This window comes from Staurois parvus, unplaced genomic scaffold (genome assembly GCF_062004578.1).
Source record: "Staurois parvus isolate SC_StPar_1 unplaced genomic scaffold, SC_StPar_1.0 ptg000048l, whole genome shotgun sequence".
Taxonomy (NCBI): domain Eukaryota; kingdom Metazoa; phylum Chordata; class Amphibia; order Anura; family Ranidae; genus Staurois; species Staurois parvus.
Window position 1 is genome coordinate 398861 of NW_028317844.1, and position 7517 is coordinate 406377.

At 44.4% G+C, this 7517-nt stretch overlaps 1 protein-coding gene across 1 annotated transcript in view; it reads right to left on the reverse strand.

Moving 5' to 3' along the window:
- The window catches only part of LOC149470279 (tubulin epsilon chain-like), a 40952-nt gene extending 34725 nt beyond the window's left edge, over positions 1-6227 (reverse strand). Inside the window, exon 1 of the mRNA XM_089664468.1 lies at positions 6107-6227. The gene's annotated coding sequence lies outside the window, so the exon portion shown is untranslated. The remainder of the gene's footprint in view (positions 1-6106) is intronic.
- Between the last annotated feature and the right edge of the window lie 1290 nt (positions 6228-7517).

Consider the following 7517-nt stretch of genomic DNA (forward strand, 5'->3'; position numbering starts at 1 on the left):
TGCATATTTTCAGGCTTGAGTTCAAAACTCATTGCAGTTGCGATCAGCAGCGGGCGTCAAGTTAATTACACCCCAAACATAGTGCGTTGCCTGTACCGGATCGCGTTGCAGCAAGTTTGCGAAAGTAGTGCATGAATTTGGTGTGGTAAAGTGTGATTTCAGCTAAAATGAATGAACTCAAATCGCTCCACACTGAACTGCATGAGAAAGGCAGAAAAAAAATCCAGAAAAGCATGATCCAATTTGCTCCTGCAGGGCACAAAATTCCTTCTTGATCCCCCGAGAGGCATTTGGATATTCTCTGGATTAACTTTACCTATAAAATGTTAGTATCCAGTTATATTCTGTGTATCTTGTACGAGCAAGCAGATATACTGACAGATCTGCAGGAGACCTGCATGGCACCTGAGATCTGCTGATTGCTTGTGCAATGCTTTCCAGACTCCTGCAAACAAAAAATAATAAATGCACATTTTTTACCTGGAAAACAACGTACATTTATTATATGTTTATCAAAACTTATCCTTTAACCAGTTAAACTCCGCCCTATAGCAGTTTTACTGTCTCTTGATACATTGCACACAAAACTGCAGGGTTAGCAAGATCAGGCCTTATTTCTGCTAGCACTAACCGGTAAATATTTTTTGTAGCGATTCAAGCAGTTCCTGACAGCCAGATGCTCTTTTTTCCCCATGAGTCGCACTACGTATCTATACATTTAGTGGCCAAAATGTCCAATGAAAGGTACACTAGTGAAGAGGCCTACAAGATTCTGAGCATGTCAGAGGAAAGTGAAGGGGAAACCTCACTAAACAGAATCAGGCTCAGAATATGAACCTGTAGAGAGCAGTGGCACCCTGACAGATAGCTCAGACGGTGGAGTAGAGTTCCTTGCTAAGGTCAGGCGTACCCAACCCTGTTCCTAGGTTGATGAGGTGTTACAATTGCATGATGATTCTCAGAGCGCCACTACTAGTGCTACTCTATCTTTTGGTAAAAAAAGGCGAGCACCAGCGGTCTAGTACATCCTGGTCTTATACATACCAGCACTGCAGTATCATTTGATGATGTGGTGAGTCCCATAAGTGAAGTACAAGCTGGTGCAGTGGCTAGCACAAGTAGTGTCCCGCAACTACCAAGAATTTGAATACAGGCCCATAGAGTCCTTCCGGATGTGCTTGCAAATCCTGATTGGCAGCCCACAAATTCTGCAGCACCCGCACTTCCCCCATTCACTGCCCAACCTGGAATTCAGGTGGAAACAGCAAATTTAAATATTCCCCTTGATTTTTTGGAGCTGTTTTTCACGGAAGATCTTTATGGATTCATTGTGTATCAAAGAAATTTATACACACACACACAACAATTTATCACCGCCAACCCAAATTCAAAGCTTGCCAGACCAGTTGCATGAAAACCTATTACGGCTTTCGAATTTAAAGTTTTTTGGTCCCAACTCTCAACATGGGCATTACTAAAACAAATTAATTGTGATTGTATAGGTCCACAAACCTGATTCATCATATGCCCATGTTCTCTGCTGCCATGGCCAGGCATAGATATGAGAATATAATGCAATTTATGCATTTCAATGACATTACACTGTCGTTCTTGGGGTGACCCTGAAAAGGACCGGCTCCACAAAATTCAGCTCCTAGTAAATCACCTTAACCAGAAATTTGCAGATATGTATACTCCCCAGCAAAACATCTGCGTTGAGGAGTCCCTCATTAATTTTTCTGGCCGCCTTGCATTCAAACACTTTCTCCCCAGCAAGCGTGCCAGATATGCGGTCAAAATGTATAAGATCTGTGAGAGGGCAACAGACTATATATGAAATTTTCAGATTTAAGAGGGAAAAGATAGTCACATGGAGCCCCCTGGATGCCCAGTGTATATGGGGAGCAGTGACAAGATATTTTAGGACTTGGTGTCACTCTTTTTCCATATGGGGTACCACTTATACGTGGACAACTTTTTTTACATGCCACTATTTAGACATTTGTACAAATCTTGGAATTGGTAGATGTGGCACCGTGTGACCTAATCGCCGGGGCTTCCCCCAACAGCTTGTAAATGCCTGTCTTAGAAAGGGGGAAAAAGCCTGCTTGAAAAACAATGAATTGCTTGCAATGAAGTAAAAGGACAAAGAGGATGTTTTTGTGCAGTCTTTAATTCACGTAGACAGGACCATCCAAATTTCCATGGCAGCTGGTGTTGTTGAGAAGCCCCTCTGTGTCCACAACTATAAACTTAACATGGGAGAGGTGGACTTTAATGACCAGATGATGAAGCCATACTTAGTTTCCCAAAAAGCCAGATGCTGGTAAAAAAAAGTGTGTTTATTTATTTCAATTCGCTCTATAAAACTGTTTTGTGATTAACAAAGCAACTGGATGTAGTGGATCCTTCCAAAAATTCCAGCAAGCGATCATCATGGCCCTTTTGTATCCAGAAGATGCTGTGGCATGTGAGTTATCGCCGCAAATATCAGATCAAGGGCAGCAATTCTAGCACTAGACCTCCTGTAAAGCGTCGCCTATGGATATTAAAAATGTTTGCAGTTTTTCGCCGTTGCACGGGGCGTGTGCAGTTTTAAAGCATGTCAGGTTTGGTATCTATTTACTCAGCATACCATCATCTTTTATATTTTAACAAACAATTGGCCAATATATTATGTTTTTGTACCTTAAAATAAAAAAAAAGTGCATTTTTTTTAAAAAAATGGCTTTTGAAAAATCGCCGCAAAAGTACTATGTGACATAAAAAATTGCAACACTCACCATGTTATTCTCTATGGCATCTGTTGTAAAAAAACATAATGTTTAGGGGTTCGAAGTTCGTTTCTAGCAAAAAATACAGATATTTTAATGTGAACAAAAAGTGTCAGAAAAGGCTTGGCCTTCAAGTGGTTAGAAGAGTGAGTGATGTGTGGCATAAGCTTCTAATGCTGGGCATGTTGAGTCAATAGAAGAAGAATTTATTTTTTTTTTTATTTATTTAGTTTTTGGAAAATGGCAAAAAATGTATTTATTTATTTTTTACACAAAGTTGTCACTTAGATGATATATTGCCCACACATGCCATGGGTATATGTGGAATTACTCCCCAAAATACATTCTGCTACTTCTCCCGAGTATAGGGGTACCACATGTGAGATACTATTTGGCAGTCTAGACGCATACAGGACCCCAAACTCCAATAAGCACCTTCAGGTTTTTAACCGCCTCCCGCCTGCCATATAAAGTAAAGACAGGCGCAAGGCGGTTCTCTCGTTCTGGGAGGACGTCATATGATGTCCTCCCACTCTAACCGCGCATGCGCGGATCAAGGGTCACGCAGTGCGGCGATCGGTGGCGCGCTGTGTCCCTAGGACACAGCGGATTACTGATCAACGGAAAGAACCGAAGATGTCGGCTCGGTTATGTGAACAGCTGTGTCCAATCACAGCTGATCGCATGTAAATTGGGAAACGCCGGTTATTGGTATTTCTCGCCTCACGAGCTGTCACGCTGACAGCTTGAGAGGAGAGGACAGCTGGTAATCAGCATCCCTCAGAGGGGACATGTACACTGATCATCAGAGCACGAATGATCAGTGTGCCCTGATGATCAGTGTAGCCCCAGCAGTGCCACCTATCAGTGTCCATCAATGCCAGCTGTCAGTGCTCATCAATACCACCTGCCAGTGCCCATGAGTGCCTCATCAATGCCACATATCAGTGCCTACCAGTGCACATCAAAGCCACATATCAGTGCCCGTCAGTGCCGCCAGTGTCATATATGAGCGTTGCCTTTCAGTGCCCAGGGATGCCTGTCAATGCCCATCAGTGCCACCTACCAATGCCTCCTAATCACTGCAGCCTATCAGTGTCCATCACTGCAGCCTCATTAGCGCACATCAGTGAAGGAGAGAAACCTCTTATTTACAAAATTTTATATAACAAAAACAAAGAAAAAACTTTTTTTTCTAAATTTTGTTGTTTTTGGTTTGTTTAGCAAAAAATAAAAAACCCAGAGGTGATTAAATACCACCGAAAGAAAGCTCTGTCTCAAAAAAATTATAAAAATTTCATATGGGTACACTGTTGCATGACCGCGCAATTGTCATTCAAAGTTTGACAGCGCTGAAAATTGGCTTGGGCAGGAAGGGGGTTTAAGTGCCCTGTAGGCTAGCGGTTAAAGGGCTTTATTTCCTCATTACACTTCCTGACTACCTATCACAGTTTTGGAGGCCCCCCAAATACCAGGATAGTACAAACACCCCCCAAATGACCCCTTTTTGGAAAGTAGACACCCCAAGGAACTTGATAAGATGTATGAAAAGCATTTTACAGATCTTGTTTGTTGCAACAAATTTTTGGAAAATGAAGAAAGAAAACAAAGCTACAACTTTCACATAAACCAATTAATTTACACCTATTAGGATTTTTTTTAGCAAAGACAACACAATACATTTTGGCCTAAATTTATAACGAAATTTTATTTTTATACTTTTTTTACTGGACATGTTTAATAGCAAAAAGTCAAAAATATTGTTTTTCTCAAAACTGTCAGTCTTTTTTTATTTATAGTGCAAAAAAGAAAAAACAGACAGGCGATCAAATACCACCGAAAGAAAGCTCTATTTGTGGGGAAAAAAGGACATAAATTTCATTTGGGTGCATCGTTGCATGACCGTGCAACTGTCAAAGTAACGCAGCGCCGTAACGCAAAATATGGCCTGGTCAGGAAGGACAAGTGGTTAACTACTTGCCAACTGCAGATACCCGAATGTTGGCTACACTGCGGCCGGCAAGTTCTGGGAGGGTGTCATATGACGTCCTCCCAGAACGCGCTCTCCTGCGCGCCCCCGGGGGTGGGCACCTGGTGATCTCCGTGATCGCTCTGTCCTACGGACACACTGATCAACTGATCACAACTGATCACGTGATGTGGTAAAAGGCCAATCACAGCGGCCTTTTACCACGTGGTCAGCCGTGTCCAATGACACAGAGCGTGAGGAAAGTACTTGCCGAGAACCGGCAGTTGTCAGAGCAGGGATTGGCACTGATGATCAGTGCCCTGATAATCGGTGCCCAGCAGTGCCACCCACCAGTTCCGCCATCTGTGCCCAGCAGTGCACCCACCTGTTGATAGCAATGCACCCACCTGTGCCACCCAGCAGTGCCACACACCTGTACCCAGAAATGCCACCTACCTGTGCCCAGCAGTGCCACCCACCTGTGCCCACCTACCTGTGCCCAACAGTGCAGCCCAGCAGTGCTGCCAGTCAGTGCCACCAGTCAGTGCCCAGCAGTTGTGCCAGTCAGTGCCCAGCAATTGCACCAGTCAATGCCTAGCAGTTGCGCCAGTCAGTGCCCAGCATTGATTCCAGTCAGTGCCACCTATCAGTGCCACCTCATTAGTGCTACCTATCAGTGCCACCTATTAGTGCCCATCAGTGCTGCCTCATCAACGCACATCAGTGAAGGAGAAAAATTACCTGTCTGAAAAATTTTATAATAGAAACAAAGAAACTTTTTTTTTTCAAATTTTTTGCACTTTTTTTGTTTATAGCACAAAAAGTAAAGTGCCCAGCGGCGATTAAATACCACCTAAAGAAAGCTCTATTTGTGAGAAAAAAAATGATAACATTTTCATATGGGTACAATGTTGCATGACCGCGCAATTGTCAAAGTGCAACAGCGCTGAAAGCTGAAATTTGGCCTGGTAAAGAAGGGGGTATAAGTGCCCGGTAGGCAGGTGGTTAAGCAATGATTGATGTGTGCCTCTCAGATAAGTTACCTCTGACAACAACTATGTTCTCTTTAGCTGCAATGGCGGGATTCTTCCCAATGACTACAAATATGAGGAACATTCTTCCCCTGACCCTCTCACTCGTGTCCCTGACACATGAAGGGTTTTTTAATGGCTCCTCAATGTAGAAAAAAGCCTGAGAAAGGTTGCAGCAAATATCAGGTCCATCCCCACTTACAGAACTCCTCCATAGCACGGACGTGCCACTTATCAAGTTAGAAGAGGGAGCAAACTTTTAGAATGGCACCAGCAGAAAAGAAAAAGTAAAGCAGCCATGCATCACCTCCAGTATCTCCATTATTCCTCACCTTGTACAACTATAGACTGTGTCATCTCTCCCGCACTGACAGCACCGCTTACCGCTCACAATACCTGCCTGCAAGAGGAACTTTTCTTTCTGTTCTTGTACACGGCGGGAGCATTTCACATCAGCACCCGTCTCCAGCGTGAGTTGTTATGCTTGGCGCTCCCTGGCGGCATAGCAACGATGTCAACGCTGGAAGATCGCTCTGTTCCACGGAGACGCCATTTTAGTGGAGTCCTGGCAAAACGCTACAGGCTCTTCTTACTACAAATGGCAGGAAGGAGGCGGAGACGGGGAGGGGCTTCACTATCTCATCTTTTGCCGGGAAGTTTACCATTTAATTAGATAGATGATCCCACAAGAACTAGAGCACAGCAGTTTCCTCAATAGGATTTATTTTTTGGAGGAGGTTTGATTAGATAGTTTGGGGATCTCACTGACTGCCCCTCTTTAGCTCCAGTATTCTTTGCTCTAGCTCAGTGGTCTCCAAACTGTGGCCCAGGGGCCAGATATGGCCCTTTGCTTGCCTTTATCTAGCCCTTGGAGTCCTATGCCTCTCAATGACACCATGAATGGGGCACAACTCCTGTTTCTGACACCAATGGGGCACTACACCTCCCACTGACACCAACGATGGGGCATTATTTCTCCCACTGACACCAATGATGGGACACTGTTCTTTCACAAACACTGGCACCAACAATGGGGCACTATTCTGCCACTGACACCAACGATGGGGCATTATTCCTCCCACTGACACCAATGATGGAACACTATTCCTCCCACTGACACCAACGATGGGGCATTATTCCTCCCACTGACACCAATGATGGGGCATTATTCCTCCCACTGACACCAATGATGGGACACTGTTCTTTCACAAACACTGGCACCAACGATGGGGCACTATTCTGCCACTGACACCAATGATGGGACACTATTTCTCCCAATGACACCAACGATGGGGCACTATTCCTCCCACTGACACCAATGATGGGACACTGTTCTTTCACAAACACTGGCACCAACTATGGGGCACTATTCTGCCACTGACACCAATGATGGGACACTATTTCTCCCACTGACACCAACGATGGGGCACTATTCCTCCCACTGACACCAATGATGGGACACTGTTCTTCCACAAACACTGGCACCAATGATGGGGCACTATTCCTCCCACTGACACCAACGATGGGCCGTTATTCCTCCAACTGACACCAATGATGGAACACTATTCCTCCCATTGACACCAACGATGGGGCATTTTTCCTCCCACTGACACCAACGATGGGACACTATTACTCCCACTAACAAACAAGAGATCCCTGTGCTCAAATCCCAACAGCTAGTGCATGCATTTATCCATCAGGTGCTAAAGGGGTGTAACCACATATTAACACTAGAAATTCTGA